Genomic DNA, 16,608 nt, shown 5'->3' with positions numbered 1-16,608 from the left:
TTAGGGTGCCATGGGGGCTCAGTGGTTAGCACTGATGCCTCACAGTGTCGTGGATCTAGGTACGATTTCAGCTTCGGGTGACTGTCTGTGTAGAGTTTGCACATTTTCCCCGTGTCTGCGTGGGTTTCCTCCCACAGTCCAAAGCTGTACAGGTTAAATGGGTTGGCCACGCTAAATTGCCCATAGTGTTCAGGGATGTATAAGTTATGTACATTAGTCATGGAAAATGTTGCATAATAAAGTAGGGGAATGGGTCTGGGTGGATTACTCTTCGGAGGGTCGGTGTGGATTTGTTGGGCCATATGACCTGTTTCCACACTGTAGGGATTCTATGAAATAAAGCTAAAAAGATAGACATTACAGTCGTTCTATAAGTTCTATCTGCACTCCAGGCTGCTGCTGTCCCCATTTCGCTCCACGCCCACTCTGGGCCATTGGCTGTCCCACTTTGCTCCAGACCTGCTGTCTGCCATCCTGGAACAGGGGCAAAAGGGAGAGAAGTGGTCTCCTTCAACCTGGTCACCATTCAATATGATCATGGCCAATCTTCAGGTTCAACTCCACTTTTCATCTGCCCTCACTATCCCTTGATTCTATGTCGCAGCCTTCAATATATTTATTTCCATCCAATGTGGGGAATTCCAAAGATGTACACTCCTTTTGAAGAAATGTCACAGGTGAGGTGCCAGAAGACTGGTGGTTGGCTAACATGGTGCCACTGTTTTAAGAAAGGTGGTAAGGACAAGCCAGGGAACTGTAGACTAGTGAGTCTGATGTTGGTGGTGCATGTATTTGGAAAGGCAAGGACGGATTAGAGATAGTCAACATGCGTGGGACATCATGTCTCACAAACTTGATTGAGTTTTTTTTGAAGAAGTAACAAAAAGGATTGATGAGGGCAGAACGGTAGATGTGATCTATATGGACTTCAGTAAGGCATTTGACAAGGTTCCACATGGGAGACTGGTTAGCAAGGTTAGATCTCATGGAATATGGGGAGAACTAACCGTTTGGATACAGAACTGGTTCAAAGGTAGAAGGCAGAGGGTGGTGGTGGAGGGTTGTTTTTCAGACTGGAGGCCTGTGACCAGTGGAGTGCCACAAGGATCGGTGCTAGATCCACTAATTTTCATCATTTATATAAATGACTTGGATGTAAGCATAAGAGGTAGAGTTAGTAAGTCCTCATTCCTGAAGAAGGGCTTATGTCTGAAACCTCAATTCTCCTGCTCCTTGGATGCTGCCTGACCTGCTGCACTTTTCCAGCAACACATTTTTCAGCTCTGATCTCCAGCATCTGCAGTCCTCATTTTCTCCTAGTTAGTAAGTTTGCAGATGACACCAAAATTGGAAGTGTAGTGGACAGCAAAGAAGGCTACCTCAGATTATGATGGGATCTTGATCAGATGGGCCAATGGGCTGAGGAGTGGCAGATGGAGTTTTAGTCAGATAAATGTGAGGTGCTGCACTTTGAGAAAGCAAATCTTAGCAGGACTTATACACTTCATGGTAAGGTCCTAGGGAGTGTTGCTGAACAAAGAGACCTTGGAGTGCAGATTTATAGCTCCTTGAAAGTGGAGTCACAGGTAGATAGGATAGTGAAGAAGGTGTTTGGTATGCTTTACTCAATACTCTGACCAATAAAGGAAAGGAGTTGAGAGGTCATGTTGCGGCTGTACAGGACATTGGTTAGGCCACTGTTGGAATATTGTGTGCAATTTTGGTCTCCTTCCTATTGGAAAGATGTTGTTAAACTTGAAAGGGTTCAGAAAAGATTTACAAGGATGTTCCCGGATTGGAGGATTTGAGCTGTAGGGAGAGGTTGAATAGGCTGGGGCTGTTTTCCCTGGAGCATCGGAGGCTGAGGGGTGACCTTATAGAGGTTTATAAAATCATGAGGGGCATGGATAGGATAAATAGACAAAGTATTTTCCCTGGAGTGAGGGTGTCCAGAACTAGAGGGCATAGGTTTTGGGTGAGAGGGAAAAGATATAAAAGGGGCAACTTTTCACTCAGAGGGTGGTACGTGTATGGAATGAGCTGCCAGAAGAAGTGGTGGAGGCTGGTACAATTGCAACATTCAAAAGGCATCTGGACGGGTATATGAATAGGAAGGGTTTGGAGGGATATGGGCTAGATTTAGTGGGCGGCGCGGTGGCACAGTGGTTAGCACTGCTGCCTTACAGTGCCAGAGACCCGGGTTCAATTCCGATCTCAGGCGACTGACTGTGTGGAGTTTGCATGTTCTCCCCGTGTCTGCGTGGGTTTCCTCCAGGTGCTCCAGTTTCCTCCCACAGTCCAAAGATGTGCAGGTCAGGTGAATTGGCCATGCTAAATTGTCTGTAGTGTTAGGTAAGGGGTAAATGTAGGGGTATGGGTGGGTTGTGCTTCGGCGGGTCGGTGTGGACTTGTTGGGCCGAAGGGCCTGTTTCCACACTGTAATGTAATCTAATCTAGATTGGGTTGGGATATCTGGTCAGCATGGACGGGTTGGACCAAAGTGTCTGTTTCTGTGCTGTACACCTCTATAACTCTATAAATTTCTCTTCACCTTCATCCTAAATGTCCTAAAGGACATAACTGCTAGACCAAGTCTGCGGTAGGTGTTGAGGGTACTAATAGGGAATAACATAGGCACCACACTCTCGAGAAAAATATACTTATCTTTTCCTTACCAATCTGCCAGCTGCTGATGCATCTGTCCATGTCAGTATTGGTAAGCGTGACCACCACACAGGGATGCAGAGTCTCTCCTTCACATTGAGGACACCCTCCGTCCTGGTGTGGCACTACAACTGTGTTAAATGGAACAGCCATCGACCAGACCTAGCAACTCAAGACTAGGCATAAGACACTACGGGACCTCAACAGCAGAATCATATTCCAACAAATATGGCCCAGCGTATTCCCCATTCAACCATTAACATCAATGCTGCTTCAATACAGTGTGCAGGAAGGGACGCCAGGAGCAGCACCAAGCATACCTGAAAAGGTGGTGTCAATCTGGTGAAACCACCAAACTGGACTACTTGCATGCCAAATATCATAAATAGCAAGTAATAGACAGAGCTAAGCGATCCCAGAACCAACAGATCAGGTCTAAGTTCTGCAAGTCAAGAATGGCGGTAGATCTTTAAACAACTCACTGGACAGCCCCACAAATATCCTCATTCACAATGATGGAAGAATCCAGCACACCAATTCAAAAGATGCAAATTTGTAGCAATCTTAAGCCAGAAGTGCCAGGTGGATGATCCATCTCGGCCTCCTAGTCCCTGGCCTTAAAGCCTTCAGCTAATTCAGTTCACTCCATGATATCAAGAAATGGTTGGAGACACTGGATACTGCAATGGAACCTGACAACATCCTGGTAATATTATTGATGACTTGTACTCCAGAACTTGCCATTCCCCTAGCCAAGCTATTCCAGTACAATTACAACACTGACATTTACCCAACGTGGAAAATTGCCCAGGTATGTCCCATACACAAAAAGTAAGAAAAGTCCAACCCAGCCAATTACTGCCCAGTCTAATCTCGATCATCAGTAAAGTGATGGAAGGTGTCACCAACAGTATCTTCAAGCCACACCTGCTCAGCAACAACCTGCTTAGTGAGACCCTGTTTGGGTTCCACCAGGGCACTCAGCTCCTGACCTCATTACAGCCTTGGTTCAAATGTGAACAAAGAGAAGAATTTCAGAGATGAGATGAGAGTGACTGCCTTTGACATCAAGGCCGCATTTAACTGAATGTGGCATCAAGGAGCCCAAGCAACATTGAATTCAATGTGTATCAGGGGGCAAACTCTCCACTGGTTGAAGTCATATTTGACAAAGGCAGGTAGTTGTAGTTGTTAGAGGTCAGTCATCTCAGTTCCAGGACATCTCTGCAGGAGTTCCTCTGGGTAGTGTCCTAGTCCCAACTATCTTCAACTGCTTCAATGACCTGCCCTCCATCATAAGATCAGAAGTGGGGGGGATGTTTGCTGATGATTGCACAGTTGTTGAAACCATTTGTGATTCCTCAGATACCGAAGCAGTCCATGTTCAAGTGTGATAAGATCTGGAGAATGTATAGGCTTGGAGTGACATGTGGCATGACCATCCCCAACAAGAGACTCCCCAAAGCTTGTCTATCTTCAAGGCAAAAGTCAGGAGTGTTGTGGAATATTCCCATGTGCCTGGATAAGTGCAGCTCCAACAACAAAAAAGCTTGACACTATCCAGGACAAAGCAGTCCGCTTGATTGGCACTACATCCACTCCTTCCACCACTCTGACACTCAGTACACATTGCTGATACTAAGTAACAACTCAAAGATCCTCAGACAGCACCTTCCAAACCCATGACCACTTCCATCTAGAAGGACAAGGGTAGCAGATACATGGGAACACTACCACCTCAAGTTCTCCTCCAAGCCACTCACCATCCTGACTTGGAAATATATTGCCATTCCTTCAGTGTTGCTGGGTCAAAATCCTAGAATCCCTCCCAAAGGGATTTTACCCACAGCACATGGACTGCAGCAGTTCAAGGTGATAGCTCATCCCTCACCTTCTCAAGGTCATCTATGGACAGGCAATAAATCTTGGCTCAGCTGGCGACACCCACATCCCACAAGTAAAACAAAGATTATCCTTCATCCTCATACTCTGCCATTATATTGAATGGTCCAGCCAGAACAACAATTACTTCAGTATTTATTATGTTAGTTCCCCTTCAGAGTCTGGTGTGTCTTCGGTATCACCTTGTTTGTACATAGTGTCTTGGCTAGCTTACCATAGACACATGACCTCAACCTCAGCTGGAACCTTTTTTTCATGTTATTTGAGCCAGCTACTAAACACTTTATTTTCACACTTCCACATGCTAAGAGATTTAGTAAATTAGAGCATTGGGAGCCAACTATTGCAAACAACAAAGAAAAAATGAATTAACACCATGGTGTGCAACTTTGAAATGCTGAGCTAGTCAGAATAGTTGAGGAATTTCACTCCCTCCACAATGGAAGTGGAATTGTTTCCAGGACAGAGTCAGCACGTTACTGTTGACTAAATGCTAATTGCTAGCACTACTGGTGACACCTTTCATCATTTTTGGAATTGGAAAAGACAGAAAATGAGAATAGTGACCCACTTCATCATGTAACCCATATTGTATCCTCCCAAAGCTACAAGACTGTGTTGCACTCTGAACTTCACAAAAGAACAAAGAATTCAGACTGGAAAGACCTTAAAAGCACATAAACATATTTTTAACCCCATATAAATGTTATTCATGAATGGTACTTGTTCAAAAGGAGGGAAGGACCATTGTTCAGCTTGTGATGGCACTGACATATCTCACTGAATCCTGAGAGTTTGAATCACTGAAAGATTATCTCACAATGATTCTCTTCAAAATAAGCAATCCTGCTGTGAAAGCTGGTCTTTTCAGAGAAGAGAACCTCTCAAAAAACACCAAGGTTGTCAGTCATTAGCTAGAGCGTTTTCTTTCTATTTAAGATATTTTTCTAATCAACCTGTTCAGAGAAGTTATTACACACCTCCGGAGCATGTTGGACTTGATCTGGGCCTCCCGGTCCAAGGATAAGGATATTACATTGCACCACATGAGGGCCCTCAGCTAGAGCATAGTAACGAACAAACGAGACTTCACATTCTGTTGAAGCATTCCAAGCCAAATAAACATATTGGACAAAAAGGATCGTTTTCAAAAGAATTGCATTTACACGGTAGCACAGTGGTTAGCACTACTGTCTCTCAGCGCCAGTGACCCAGGTTCAATTCCCACCTCAGCCTACTGTGTGGAGTTTGCACATTCTCCCAGTGTCTGTGTGGGTTTCCACCAGGTGCTCTGGTTTCCTCCCACGGTCCAAAAATGTGTGTAGGTTAGGTGAATTGGCTATGCTAAATTGCCCATAGTGTTAGGTAAAGGAGTTAATATAGGGGAATGGGTCTGGGTGGGTTGTGCTTCGGCATGGACTTGTTAGGCCAAAGGGCCTGTTTCCACACTGTAAGGAATCTAATCTAATCTGGATGGGTATATGAATAAAAAGGGTTTAGAGGGATATGGGCCAAATAGGACTAGATTAATGTAGGATGTCTGGTTGGCAAAATGCACCCATCTCAGCTGAAGCAAGTCTAAAGCCTGGACAGGTAACCTGACACATGCCAGGAGGGATTTACAGCTTTTTATGAGCCACTAAACCATTGCCATCTAAACAGTTCCTAGAAAGTTTTTTTTTTTTTACAGGACTTGAATATGTACCTGGTAAATATCATTTTAAATTAGAGGAACTGAAAAAGATGAATTCAACATCTAATGATGAGTTCTAGCTTCAAAGTTCAGCCTGAAAAACAGGAACAGACCAAACCAGGAAGTCTAAAATTATATGGAAAGCAAGTCATGGAAAAACATAATTATTTTTTGAGGAGTGACAGTGGCTGATAAGAAAAAGTCTCCAAGTATTTCCTGTCCACAAAAAAATCCAACCCAGTCAATTGCCTATTCTGAAGTCTATTCTGAATCAAGAACCAGCAAAAATAATGATAGGACTAGTGGTGACGTTGTTCAAGTAGCATTTAGTCAACAGGAATATGCTGACTGATAATCTATTTAGGTTCTGCCAGGGCCTCAGCTCCAGCCCTCATTACAGCCTTGAGCAAACACAGCTGAACTCCAGAGAGGATGCAAGGATATCTTTTACATCAAAATCCTACCAAACCAGATGTTATGGGAATTGGAATAAAGCTGTCTACTGACTGTAGCCATACTGTGCTTAAAAGATGATGATTGTGGTTATTGAAAAAGAAAAAGAAAATCAACCATCTCAGTCTCAGACTAACTCTGAAGGGATACCTCAGGGCAGTTACTTTCTAAACAACCTATTGAGAGTTGTTTCAACACCTCTGGAGGAAGTATAACATGAACCTTGTCCCTTTTCCTCAGAGTTAGGGACATTACCACAGTGCTAAAAGAGCCCAAGTTCCTCAGGCTAGTGGCCTGGGCCCAACCATCTTCAACAGTGACCTTCCCTCTACCGTCAGGTCAGAGTGGGAATGTTGAATAGAAAAAGTTACATTGCGCAAGGTTATTGTGGGTGGGAGGAAGAAATTGGCATCAAGTTACAATGTTCTGTACAGTCCAAGCATGATGTGCTGAATGGCCTCTGTTATGAAGGTGTACTGTATCTTTAAGAGAGTTGAAGCACATAGCAAACACACAGAGTGCTAGCGAAGTTACAATGTAACATTTGGTCCAACAGTTAGCAACACAGGTACTGCTATGAGACAAAAACAAATTCAAATTCAGCCAGTTTAAATTATACCCCAAGATACTAAACTCCAGTCATGTTTGAATTTGATATTTTGACAATATCAAAACAAATGAAACAATCCAATACTTTGGGGTGTAAGACTGGGGAAAATTGAACAGTTGGAGAAGAACTGCCAAGCCACCAACATCTGCAAACTGCTCACACAATAGCTCTCTTAAAAGGTACCTTTATCAATCAATGACCTGTGAATCAGAAACCCTATGAAGAAAAGAAGAGTGAGGAAGAAACAAAAGTGAAGATTTGACAATGACTGGTTTGAAATTTGAATTTTTTGTTAAATCTTAATTGGGGGCTTTATCCAACCAGTATTACACAAGGAAAGTACAAGTTCAGAGAAAAGAGTTGTACGTGTTTACTTTACTTTAATTTTTACTTTAAACAGTGAACATTGGGATAGTTCTTTGCCTCGAATTTAGCAGATTACAGTGCAAGGTGAACTTCTTCCATGTAGCTGGTTTAAATTAGTAGAGGGTTTTACCCCATGTCATAACAGGTGGGGGCTTTCGTCTGAGATTAAACAGGTTTAGACAGATTTGAATAGATTTGGGGTAGTATAAAGCCCAGTAGATTTAAACACTTGCAGGTTAGTGTCCTAGATCTTTAAATAAAATCTGGATGAGGCAATTTATTTAATTTTGGCGACTTGTGGCTGAATAAATTAAAAGTGAGAGAAATGGCTCTTAAAATTGCTTAAGAGGTTCTGAGATTTGAACATGATTCTCAAAGTTTAGAGGGAAAGAAAAAGGCCATACATTTACAATTAGGGAAGAAGTTAGATTTAGGTTTAACCAATGACAGAAGTAAAGCTGAAATTGTAAGGGAATTACTTGAACACTTTGGTGTGTCAGAGAAATAGACAAGTGCAGAAGAGGTAGAAATACTTACATTACAACTGAGGAAAATGGAGTTAGAAGATAAACAAAGAGAGAGAAAGACACAGGAAAGTGAGAGAGAAAGAGGGAGAGAGAAGGTTCTTAGCTGAGGAAAGAGGGAGAGAACGAAAGAGGGAGAGAGAAAGAAGGAGGAGGAGAGAGACAGACAGAGGGACAGACAGAGGGACAGACAGAGGGACAGACAGACAGAGAGGGACAGAAAGAGAGTGAGAGGAAAAAGAAAGAAGGTTTTAGCCGAGAAAAAAAGAGAGCATTTGATCTTAGAAGTTGTGACTTAGGTCAGCAAAAGTTAACAAGATGAAGATTAAAAGAGAAGGTAGTGATATATACAAATATATAATTCTGCCACATTTTCATGAGAAAGAGGTTGAAAAATTGTCTAGGCAGATGGAGTGGTCTGAGGATTTATGGGTAATGCTAGTTCAGATTAAACTGTAGGCAGAGTTAGTGAGGTATTCGCTGCGCTGTCAGATGAGGTGTCAAGAGATTATGAAGAGGTTAAACAGGCTATTTTAAGTGCTTATGAATTGGTACCAGAAGCATATAGGCATTGGTTCAGAAAATAAAGAAGGCACCAGGTCAGACTTCTGTTGAGTTCAAAAGAATTAAAACATAATCATTTTGATAGATGGGTGCAGGCTTTAAAAATAAATAAGACCTTTGAGGCTCTACGAGAGATTATTCTGCTGGAGGAGTTTAAAAACTCACTTCCAGAGATGGTAAGCAGTCACGTGGAGGAACAGAAAGTTCAGGAAGTGAGAAGAGCAGCAGAATTAGCAGATAAATACATGTTGGTGCATAAGACAAGTTTCCAGCCAGAATTTCATCCTGTGAGGGATAGAAGTTAGGAGAAGGAGAGATCCTACACTACAAAAGAGTCAAGAACACTGGTAAGAATTTACCACTGGTTAAAAAAGAAGCCCAAGAGAGCGGAAAGGAGGTGAAAGGCCTCATGTGTTTTCACTGTAATGGAGTGGGACACAGTAAATTACAGAGCCGGTTGTTTCAGAATGCCTCTGGGAAAAGGTGTTTTCACTGCCAGAAGGTGGGACACAAATACACAGTGCTGGTTGTTAAAGAAAGGCACTGTGGGAAAAGATGTGGTAAAAGAAGCTAAGCCAGTGACATTAGTGAAGGTAGTAAGGAAACCCCAAGGAGAGCCGAGGAGCTGCAGGAGAGTGCTCAGCATGGGCAAAGACTGGGTATGGAGTTAGTACCTGATCCCTACAAAGAATTTGCCTCTATGGGTAAAGTCTACTCAGAAAAAACAGGGGGAGAAGGACAAAAAGTTATAATTTTGAGAGATCCAGGAACTAACCAGTCTATGACAGTGCGAGATGAGCAAATATGTATGCTTTCTGATGTTACCTGAGAGTGTGGTAACTTGTTAGATAGATGGACAGAAATTTCATGTTCCCCTATATAAGATCAGGTTGGAGACAGCGTCAGTTCCAAGAATTCAGTTTGTTTGTGGGAATGATTTGGCAGGGTCCAACGTGGGAGTTGTGGGAGTTCCTCTTGTTGTGGAAAGCCCAAGGAAGACCAAGAAACTGAGGAGTTAAAAGAAAAATGTCCTGTTTTTTTTCCCCAGACTGTGTAGTAACCAGATCCCACGATCATAATTCAAAGCATGAAGTGAAAAGTAAAGAGAAAGTTGAAGGACTTGAGGTTCAGTTATCAGATACCCTGTTTGATATAATGGTACTGGATTATAGGCAGAGGGTCAGATAGAAGTACTTAATCCTGAAAGGCTAAGGGACTTGCAACAGAAAGAGATGATAAAAGATATATATATGCGGATGCGTACTCGGAAAGGAGGCAGAGAATATTCCTGAGGATTATTGTTTGAAATAAAGAATCCTAAGATGGAAGTGGAGACCACAGCAGGTTAGTACAGAGAAGAAAATTGGCCAAAGTGCACCAAATTGTGTTGCCAGTAGCATACAGACAGAAGGTGTTATGGGTAGCACATGAACTACCTGTAGGTGGTCACTTAAGGGTACGAAAGACACAGGCTAAAGTACAAAAACATTTTTATTGGCCTGGAATGCACAAGAATGTGGTTAAGTTTTGCCGTTCGTGTCACATGTGCCAAATGGTAGGTAAGCCACAGGCAGTAATAAAACCAGCACCTTTACTGCCAATTCCCACATTTCACACGGGTTAGAAATGTGTCTGTAGGTCCCCTTCCAGAGAACAAGAAAGAACTGGAGAAACAAGTGTTATTACAGCCCCGTGGAGTGAGGAATCAAATCCAGATGACATGGATTTTGATGTGCCTCAAAATATGTTAAAAAGTGAAGAAGTCCTTGAGGAGTGGGATTGGTAAGTAAACTATCTTTCTCAGGAGCAAAGACGACAGTTGAAAGGATTGTTACTGCTGTATGAGGACTAATGTAAGAATCAGATGGGAAGGACTAATGCTATTTTACATGAAGCAGACCTAGGAAATATTGTTCCGATAAAACAACACTCCTATCAGCTTAATCCTGTCATAGCCAGACAGGTCCAGGAGGAGGTGGAGGCCTCGCTCGACGAGGACATCATCGAACTGAGCCAGAGTGAGTGGAGTTTGCTGATAGTCTTAGTTCCCAAACTGACTGGGACTCAATGATTATGTGTGGATTATCAGAAGGTCAACACCGTTATAAAATCAGACTCATATCCAATACTGAGATTGGAGGACTGTATTGAGAATGTTGGACAAACCAGTTACAAATCATCAAGTTGGACTTAAAGCTACGTGCCGGTAACCACGCAGTATCAGAGATAGTCAAAGAAATTTCTGCGTTTGTAACACCAAATGGGCTATATCAGTTTAAAGTGATGCCCTTTGGAATGAAGAACACACCTGCCATATTCCAAAGACTCATGAACAGAGTTGTGCCTGGGTTAGCAAACTGTGCAGGCTATTTGGACAATGTAGTGATCTTTAGTAAGTCCTGGAAAGATCACATGGTACAGTTGGCAAAGCTCTTTGAATGACTATGAGAAGCAAAACTAGTAATAAATAAAACTGAATTTGCGAGGTGACATTCTTGAGACATAACATTGGTCATGGAATATTGACCCCATGGAACACAAAGACAAAGGTCATTGAGGAATTTCCAGGACCAACCTCAAAGAAAGAGATGCTTCGATTCTTAGGACTCAGCAGATTCTATCAGAAGTTTGTTCCAAACTTCAGCAGTATAGTGGCACTATTAACCAATTTGCTTAAGAAGAACACAAAGTTTCAGTGGACAGAACCATGCCAGGAGGCATTCGACCATTTGAAAGCCATATTAACCACCAAACTGGTTTTAGCTACACCAAACTTTTTAAACCTTTTAAAAATCACCATCCATGCTAGTGACATAGGAGTTGGAGCTTGAACTACCAGGTGGTTACTTTTCAAAGAAACTCAACATCCACCAGAGGAAATATTCCATGATTAAAAAACTATTGAGTTTGGTACTGGCCTTACAACATTTTAATGTGTATGTCACGAACAATGTGTCGGAGACAATTGTGTACACGGATCACAATCCTTTTACATTCTTAGAATGCTTTAAAAGACAAGAATGAGACTATTTCATTGGAGTCTTCTGTTACAGAATTTTAATTTAAAAATCGTACATGTAGTAGGTCATAAGAATGTAATCACAGATACATTATCATGGATTTAACTGAAAGTTTAGATGAGATTTGTATTTATCCAGTGTTATGTATATAGGAAGAAATTGAGGTGAACTTAGATTGAAGTTATCTGTATGTTAGAGTAATGTATTTTTTAAACAATAGAAAAAAAAAAATGAAGCCATCTTTTCATTATGATGGTTCATTTTTTTTCTTAAGGGGGGAGGTGTTATGAAGGTATAGAGGTATACTGTACCTTTAAGAGAGTTGAAGGATTTAGCAAGTGCTGGAGAATTTACAATGTAATATTTGGTCTAGCAGCTAGCTGTACCTTGGTTGCTATGAGACAAAAACAAATTCAAATTCCGCCACTTTAAATTATGCCCCAAGATACTAAACTCCAATTAAGTTTGAATTTGATAGTTTGGCAATATTAAACAAATGAAACGATCTACTGCTTTGGGGTATAAGACTGGGGAAAATTGAACAGTTGGAGAGGAACTGCCAAGCCACCAACATATGCAAACTGCATGTAGAATTGCTCGCTTTATCTATCAATTACCTGTGAAACAGAAAACCTTAAGAAGAAGAAATGATGACTAAGGAAGAAACAAAGAGAAGATTCGACAGCTGGCTAGTTTTGAAATTTGAATTTTTTGGTATATCTAATTGTTTTAAAAGTTTAAAAAGTTTGCACTGTAGACAATAGGTGCAAGAGTAGGCCATTCAGCTGTTCGAGCCAGCACCACCATTCATTATGATCATGGCTGATCATCCACAATCAGTATCCTGTTCCTACCTTATCCCCATAACTCTTGATTCCACTATCTTTAAGAGCTGTATCCATCTCTTTCTCAAACGTATCCAGAGATTCTGCCTCCAGTGCCTTCTGGGCAGACCATTCCTATATCCACCACTCTCTTGAGGAGAAACTTCTTCATGCACTCTGTTCTAAATGGCCTATCCCTTATTTTTAAACTGTCCTTACCCATCAGCGTAAATATGCTTCCTGCCTCCAGAGTGTCCAATCCTTTAATAATCTTATACATCTCAATCAGATCCCCTCTCAGCCTTCTAAACTCAAGCGTATAGAAGCCCAGTCGCTCCAATCTTTCAACATATGACAGTCCAGCCATTCCAGGAATTGACCTCATGAACCTACGCTGCACTCCCTCAATAGCCAGAATGTCCTTCCTCAAATTTGGAGACCAAGCCTGTACACAATACTCCAGGTGCAGTCTCACCAGGGTCCTGTACAGCTATAGAAGGACCTCTTTGCTCCTAAACTCAATCCCTCTTGTTATGAAGGCCAGCATGCCATTAGCTTTCTTCACTGCCTGCTGTACCTGCATGCTTGCTTTCATCGACTGGTGTACAAGAACACCCAGATCTCTTTGTACTGCCCCTTTACCTAACTTGACTCCATTTAGGTCGTAATCTGCCTTCCTGTTCTTGCCAAAGTGGATAACCACACATTTATCCAAATTAAACTGCATCTGCCATGCATCCGTCCACTCACCCAGCCTGTCCAAGTCACCCTGTATTCTCAATATCCTCCTCACATTTCACCCTGCCACCCAGCTTTGTGTCTTCAGCAAATATTATTTTTAATGCCGTCATATATAACATCCATGTATATTGTAAACAGCTGCAGTCCCAGCACTGAACCTTATGGTACCCCACTGGTCACTGCTTGCCATTCCAAAGGGGACCCATTTATCACTACTCTTTGCTTCCTGTCAGCCAGCCAATTTTCAATCCAAGTCAGTATTTTGCCCCCAATACCCTGTGCCCCAATTCTGCTCAATTATCTTCTATGTGGGACTTTATTAAAGGCTTTCTGAAAGTCCAGTTACACTACAACCACTGGCTCTCCCTCGTCCATCTTCATAGTTATATCCTCAAAAATTTCTAGAAGATTAATCAAGCACGATTTCCCCTTCGTAAATCCATGCTGACTCTGATCTATCCCGTTACTGCTCTCCAAATAAGTTGTAATTTCATCTTTTATAATTGACTCCAGCATCTGTCCCACCACTGACATCAGGCTAACCGGTCTATAATTCCATTTTCTCTCTTCCCTCCCTTTTTGAAAAGTGGGACACAACATTATCCACCCTCCAATCCACAGGAACTGATCCTGAATCTGTAGAACATTGAAAAATGATTACCAATGCATCCACGATTTCTAGAGCCACCTCCTTAAGTACCCCTGGGATGCAGACCACCAGGTCCTGGGGACTTATCAGCCTTCAGACCTAACAGTCTATCCAACACCATTTCCAGCCTAACAAATTCCCTTCAGTTCATCCATTACCCTAGGACCTTCAGCCACTGTTGCATCTGGGAGATTGCTTGTGTCTTCCCCAATGAAGATAGATCCAAAGTACCTATTCAACTCTTCTGCCATTTCCCTGTTCCCCATAATAAATTCACCCGTTTCTGTGTTCAAGGGCCCAATTTTAGTCTTAACCTTTTTTTCCTTTTCACATACCTAAAAACACTTTTACTATCCTCCTTTATATTTTAGACCAGTTTGCCTCCGTACCTCATTTTTTCTCTTGTGTATTGCCTTTGTAGTTGTCTTCTGTTGCTGTTTAAAAGTTTCCCAGCCCTCCGGCTTCCCGCTCATCTTTAATATGTTATACTACTTCTCTTATCTTTATACAGTCGTTAACTTCCCTTGTCAGCCCTTGCGTCCCCTTAGGATCTTTCTTCCTCTTTGGAATGAGCTGATCTTGCACCTTCTGCATTGTATCCAGAAATACCTGCCATTGTGGTTCCATTGCCACCCTGTGAAGGTATTGAACCATTGAACTTTGGATAGCTCCTCCCTCATAGCTTCACAGTTCCCTTTGTTCAACTGCAATACTGACACTTCCAATTCTCCCTTCTCCCTCTCAAATTGCAGATTAAAGCTCATCGTGTTATGGTCACTACCTCATAATGGCTCCTTTACTTAGAGGTCCCTGATCAAATCCGGTTCATTGCACATCACCAGATCTAGATTTGCCTTCTCCATGGTATACTCCAGTACAAGCTGCTCTAAGATTCCATCTCAGAGGCACTCCACAAACTCCTTTTCTTGGGGTCCAGTACCATCCTGATTCTCCCAGTCTACCTGCATGTTGAAATCCCCCATAACTGTAGTAATACCTTTGCAACAGGCCAATTTCAGCTCCTTATTCAACTTACACCCTATATCCAGACTACTGTTTGGGGGCCTGTAGATAACTCTCATTAGGGTCTTTCTACCCTTAGAATTTCTCAGCTCTATCCATACTGACTCTACATCTCCTGATTCCATGTCCCTCCTCGTAAGGGACTGAATATTATTCCTCACCAACAGGGCCACCCCACCCCCTCTGCCCGTCAGTCTGTCCTTTCGATAGCACGTACAGCCTTGAATATTCATTTCCCAGGCCCTGTCCACTTGAAGCCATGTCTCAGTTATCCCAACATCGTACCTGCCAATTTCCAACTGAGCCTCGAGCTCATCCTCCTTATTTCTTATGCTTCATACATTCACATATAATATTTTTAATTTGTTACTCCCCTCACCCTTCCTATCAATCCCTATTTCACTTGACCAGACTGTAAGATCCCTTCTTGAGTTTTCTGCTCTGTTGATTCTGTTGTCTTTCTTAACTTCTCTTATTCTCACATTCCCTTTAACTTCCTTCTTAAATTTCCAGATTGTCCCCTCTCCCCTAGCTTCTCAGTTGAAACACACTTGTGTTGCAGTGGCAAACCTGCCTGCCAGAATGCTGCTGCGCCTCCCCCCCCCCACCAAACGAGATGCAACCCATCCCTCTTGTATAATTTATTCTTCCTGCAAAACATACCCCAGTGATTCAAGAATTTAATTCCTTGCTTCTTGCACCAATTTCTCAGCCACACATTTCAGTCCATTATCTCCCTGTTCCTGCCCAAGGAACTGGAAGCAAACCGGGCGATAACTACCCTGGAAGTCCTGCTTTTCAGCTTTCGTCCACGTTCTCTGAAGTCCCGCTGTAGAATGTCCTTCCTCTTCTTCCCGATGTCATTTGTACTGACATGCACCGCCACCTCTGGCTCTTCACCTTCTCCCTTGAGGATTCCCTGCACTCTGTCGGTGACGTCCTGGATCCTGGCACCAGGAAGGCAACACACTACTCTCAAATTCTGCTTGTTGCCACAGAAATCCCTTTCAGTCCCTCTCACTATGGAGTCCCCTATTACCACAGCTCTGCATGTTATCTGACACATCTGCTCTGCCAGTCAGAGAAGCTCCTGATGAAGGGCTTTTGCCCGAAATGTCGACTTTCCTGCTCCTCGGATGCTGCCTGACCTGCTGTGCTTTTCCAGCACCACTCTAGTCTAGACTCAGTCTGAGGGGCGAACAGGTCTGCCAATTGTAAATTGGCGTGGAGGCAGTGTCATCTGTTTCGACAGTTTTCAATAGATGCAACTGTTCACGAGAGGTACTTCCCCCGGGGTCTCTTGTACTTGAATCATCTCTTCCTTCTTCTCTCTTCTGGTATGCTCAGTGTAATGACCTCGCTGAAGGTCCTGTGGAAACAGTACCCCCAATTCGTCAATCGTGTTACAAATTTGTGTTAACAAAATGCAAGTCATAACAGAACTACTTACACTGAAGCTGTCAGTATCCAAATACATCACGACACCAATTAGGCTTGGGTTGATAATTGAATCATAACATTCATTTGCAATGAGAGAATTGAAACCTCACCCCTTAACATTCAATGGCATTACCA

Source organism: Chiloscyllium plagiosum, unplaced genomic scaffold (genome assembly GCF_037043375.1).
Source record: "Chiloscyllium plagiosum isolate Xiang-an unplaced genomic scaffold, Cpla_swu_hap1 HiC_scaffold_1, whole genome shotgun sequence".
NCBI classification, from domain to species: domain Eukaryota; kingdom Metazoa; phylum Chordata; class Chondrichthyes; order Orectolobiformes; family Hemiscylliidae; genus Chiloscyllium; species Chiloscyllium plagiosum.
The sequence above is the reverse complement of the archived record's forward strand: the minus strand, read 5'-3'. Positions refer to the sequence as shown.